This window comes from Limulus polyphemus, unplaced genomic scaffold, assembly GCF_000517525.1.
Source record: "Limulus polyphemus unplaced genomic scaffold, Limulus_polyphemus-2.1.2 Scaffold5501, whole genome shotgun sequence".
NCBI lineage: Eukaryota > Metazoa > Arthropoda > Merostomata > Xiphosura > Limulidae > Limulus > Limulus polyphemus.
Window position 1 is genome coordinate 28,042 of NW_013671111.1, and position 5,389 is coordinate 33,430.

General features: G+C 29.5%; 1 protein-coding gene across 1 annotated transcript in view; it reads right to left on the reverse strand.

Moving 5' to 3' along the window:
* LOC106472662 (CCAAT/enhancer-binding protein gamma-like) overlaps positions 1 to 5,159 on the reverse strand; it is a 9,248-nt gene extending 4,089 nt beyond the window's left edge. The window contains exon 1 of the mRNA XM_013933317.2: positions 5,031 to 5,159. The gene's annotated coding sequence lies outside the window, so the exon portion shown is untranslated. The remainder of the gene's footprint in view (positions 1 to 5,030) is intronic.
* Between the last annotated feature and the right edge of the window lie 230 nt (positions 5,160 to 5,389).

Here is a 5,389-nt window from a genome sequence, read left to right on the forward strand (position 1 = left end):
CAATTATTAATAATTATGCTGTTGATAGATAATAACCATATATATACATACAAGTGATAATTACACTCTATGGTGAAATGTGTTTAGGGTTAGAACAAAAAGTACTGGTCACAAAGACACTTTTTTTTTCTCTGAACTCCTGTAACTTCAAAATGTGTAACTAAATATTCCATCCATAACATTAAAAAAAAAGAAAATTAAAATTTTTGATTTTTTTATAGATATTGCATTGTTAAAAACATTTATTTTTAGGAGCTCAAATGCTTTGGAAATTTCTTTGTTGCTTTTAACTGCCTTACCATCACTTTTTCATCCTTGAGAACAGTGTTTTCATGAAAGATTTTAAAATACAAATCTGTCAAAGTGAATCAACTGCAAAAGAAATGAACACCTTAATAAATTGAATTTAACTTAGCCAACTATGAAAACTAACTAAAAAAGACATAATTTCAGTATGTACACATCTTAACATGTCATGATTTAGTTGTAGTCATGTAACATTTTTGTTACTTACTAACATAAAGTGCTACCATTCAAAAACAAAACTTAGAGCTTTAAAACTATTGTTAGAACTTTTCAACACACAACATTAGAACATATGTTTACATATCACACAAGGTCTATTCACATTAAAAAAAATTAGTTCCTAAAGAGTGTTCACTCAAGTCGCTAATTTTTGTAAGTTATAATTTATAATACTTTTACATTTATTTTAAAACTTTAAAAGGAGTCTTCCATACATGCATGCTATCAGTATGCTAATTCTACAGTTTTCAAGTATAGTGTGGTACTAGTTTAGCCTTTTATAATGTTTGAGATGTTAGAATTTTTAAACTAACATAATAAACTACAAAACCAGTTTTTGTTGGAAACTTTATAATATCTTCCTAATAATTCACTCAAATTAGAGCTGAACGATTAGTGGAATTTAATAATCAATTAATTATTCTCTTGTGAAACTTGGCCAGTTGGAATAATCAAAAATAGTAATAATCAGAAACATTAATGTTAATTATTTTAATGACTTAATCAATTTTGATTAACTCGTTATTTTATGACACTAATCAAGGTATCCAGTTATATCAATTAACTGAGTTAAACATCCAGCTCTAACTACAATAACATTAAGCTCCAAAATAAACTTTCTGAACAATATCTATAACAACAACTATTTATTTACAAAATTTATGTCTGGACCAAAAAAACTAAGTTCACACTTATTCTTTATCTTTTCATAACTGAAAAAAGTGTTGGTAGTGCCCTCGTATACTTGTTACGTGATGCTTTTCTTTGCTTAATGACAAGAGATTCTTGCATGTTAAGATGGAATTCTTCCTAGGAGAGGAGAATGAAAAAACTGGAGGTGGAAACATCATCACATTCATTTACAGTGATTGTTAATACTGCTGAAGTTGTAGGCTTTAACCACACACTGTTCTTTTATTTGGCTGTACATTCTACTAGTGATTGATCCAATGTATCCCTGGTTTCATCTCGGGCTAATGAAGTTCACATTATCTTCAAAAGTTTGTTTCTCAATAAACCAAATTAAAATATTTTAAAGAACCTATTTTATTTTTTTTACCTAGCCAAATTAAAAATGTTCTCAGTTAGTTACATAAATTATATATTTGTTTGTAATTGAATTATAATTCTACTAATATAATAACTTTACTAATCTATTGGTAAGAAATGTATTTATTGAAGAAAGCAGACTTTGCCATCATGTATCCATTTCACATATTGGTAAAGATCTTACAGCTACAAAAAACACAAGGCAGTATTATTATCCGTATTTTTTAAACTAAAGTACATTTGCTGAAAATGTTAATTTTACTTGGAATTTATTTAGGTAAAGTACACTGTAGCCAAACTATTTACAGACTTTAAAAACCATAAATTTGAACACTCCTTAAAATAGAATTAACATAATGTAGTTACTGACAGCCAAAACTCGAGAGTAAGCTCAAGAAAGATAAGACGGAACATACTCGGTAGGTTGGAGGACAAAACACAATCAATTTAAAGGAATACACTAATAGAATGGTTCCAAATTGCTGGACTACAGAAACATAGTGAAAAAAAAGATTTGATTTTTCTGTTAAGAATAAGTGAAGTGTTGTTGCCTTAGTTTCTTGCGAAATAAGTAACCCACCTCAAAAGTTCTACTTCAAAGCTTCTTGTTCTTGAAGAAACTAATTAGGAAATAATACTCTAGACCTATATACTCCTAATCGTCTAAGTTTTGTACATCGATATTTACAAATACGTAGCCTGGAAAAGGTTGGGAACCACTGTGATAATAATGAGGCCAGATTCTAAAACAAACTAGATGGCTTTTCTCTGAGTATATTTTTTTATAGGTCACAATTCAGATAGTTATATTTTTGGATTTATTGATGCATTTTCGTGTTCCAATTAAAGATTCACTGAAAATTAATGATTAATAAATTTTACCTGCTAGTTTTCAGTAGTGCTGACATTAAAACAAGTTTTAACAAATGTAACAGGTTGTTAACTATGCAAGAATTTAAGTTCACTACAACGCTACATTGTGCTACGAATTTGAAATGATTTGTGGTCTCTAGGACCAATTTAGAATATTATGGCCAAGTTTAAAAATTTGGTTTAAAACGTATTATTAAGATATTTGGATAATAATAAAAGAACTATAGTAGTATCTCAGATCATCATAAAATGATTACAGTAGTGTCTTGGATAATAATAATAAAAGAACTGTAGTAGTGTCTCAGATGATCATCAAATGATTACAGTAGTGTCTTGGATGATAATAAAAGAACTGTAGTAGTGTCTCAGATGATCATCAAATGATTACAGTAGTGTCTCAGATGATCATCAAATGATTACAGTAGTGTCTTGGATGATAATAATAAAAGAATTGTAGTAGTGTCTTGGATGATAATAATAATAAAAGAATTGTAGTAGTGTCTTGGATGATAATAATAATAAAAGAATTGTAGTAGTGTCTCCGATGATCATTAAATGATTACAGTAGTGTCTCCGATGATCATTAAATGATTACAGTAGTGTCTTGGATGATCATTAAATGATTACAGTAGTGTCTCCGATGATCATTAAATGATTACAGTAGTGTCTCCGATGATCATTAAATGATTACAGTAGTGTCTCCGATGATTACAGTAGTGTCTTGGATAATAATAATAAAAGAATTGTAGTAGTGTCTCAGATGATCATCAAATGATTACAGTAGTGTCTCAGATGATCATCAAATCATTACAGTAGTGTCTTGGATGATAATAATAAAAGAATTGTAGTAGTGTCTTGGATGATAATAATAATAATAAAAGAATTGTAGTAGTGTCTCCGATGATCATTAAATGATTACAGTAGTGTCTCCGATGATCATTAAATGATTACAGTAGTGTCTCCGATGATTACAGTAGTGTCTTGGATAATAATAATAAAAGAATTGTAGTAGTGTCTCGGATGATCATTAAATGATTACAGTAGTGTCTCGGATGATCATTAAATGATTACAGTAGTGTCTTGGATGATCATTAAATGATTACAGTAGTGTCTTGGATGATCATCAAATGATTACAGTAGTGTCTTGGATAATAATAATAATAAAAGAATTGTAGTAGTGTCTTGGATGATAATAATAATAAAAGAATTGTAGTAGTGTCTCCGATGATCATTAAATGATTACAGTAGTGTCTCCGATGATTACAGTAGTGTCTTGGATAATAATAATAAAAGAATTGTAGTAGTGTCTCAGATGATCATCAAATGATTACAGTAGTGTCTTGGATAATAATAATAATAAAAGAATTGTAGTAGTGTCTTGGAGGATCATTAAATTATTACAGTAGTGTCTTTCTACTCTAATATTTCTGATCTAATAATGTTAGTGTTGATTAGTTGGCTAGATGCATAACCAGTGTTCAGAGTTGGATAAATTAAGATGTCTACATAATACTCTGTCATATCATTAGTTCTTGTATCTCCTCAATTAAGGTGTCCACTAGAATTGAGTTTGTGTTTCATCAGTACCAGAGATAGCTCAGGATGCTTACAAGAGGTTTGTACGTATTATTAGTTACTAGGGCCTGATAGATCAGGCTTCATTAACTAATTAAGATATAATATTTTATATATTTCATTCAAAATTTTAACCTCATCTTAACTGATTAGTATCTGATACCTACTCTTAATCTTACGCAGGGACTTGGAAGTTCATCTTCTGGTTTTTCATCAGATATGTACTTCAGATTAAAAGCTTGTTTCTTTAAACCATGGCTTAGATGATGACTAAGACTACTTATCCAGAAAATATTAAGAGACGATCCAAGTTAAATCACAAATTCATTAGAAGTTTAAATGAATAAAACATTAAGGTCACGATGTTTATGAAAGGACTCGGTTAACAGTGTATTGTAAAACCGTTTCTAAAACTCTTATTACAGTTTTTGAAACTTCCAATATACTTTAAAAACTGTTACTTTTAGTTTTATTGGAGTTTTAAAGAGTTTAATTTTAAAATCATAATGCTTAAAACATAACTCAAACTATGTTTTATACCGTTTTTATAAAGTCCTAAAAGTAATATTAAAATAACTGTAGTGTATGGACAGGTTCTTATCTGCATTCGTTTTGCTAGAACTTGTGTATATGTATTACAAGGCAATTAAAAGTTAAACGATGTTGACCATATACGCAGCAACCGGTAACCGTAATGGGTTTTACAAATATCCAAGTTTTACTATTTTTGTACAAGGCTGCAAATGCTGGTATAATACGAATAAATGAATTTATAATTTTAACGTTTTTTCACAACTAATGTATACTCTAACATATTTCATAAATCATTATTAATATTAATAGTATCGTGTAGTACTATTAGTAGCCGTCATAACTATTACAACTTCCAGTACAAGTAGTATTTGTATTACGTTCTTCTTACGTCACAGACCGAGAGGGGAATTTTAAAATCATACTTTTTTAATATTTCTAAACGGTATTTTTGTAATACAAGTAATTCTTCTCACCTCATAAACCTGCAAATATGCTAAAGAAAACTAAGCCTTAACCCACACAAGATGTTCAAACGCCAAACCAAGCCTTTTCTTGCCCAACTTCAACAATCAACCATTCTTCTTACGCCCCGAACTTCCAAAGATTGCATCATAGCTTGTCATTTCTAACCAATCGACTACAAGCACGTGATCAAAAATTTAACTGCGACACGAGAATTTACCCCAGATTGCTGTGGATACTTAACGATTAAATAAAGTTTTGGGATTTATGCCCTAGGTCGTTTTTTAAAAAATAACAAACGCCAATTCGTCAAATGATTTGAAGCATCAAGTGACACCTTTTATTGTGTACATTTTGTCTAAAATAACTT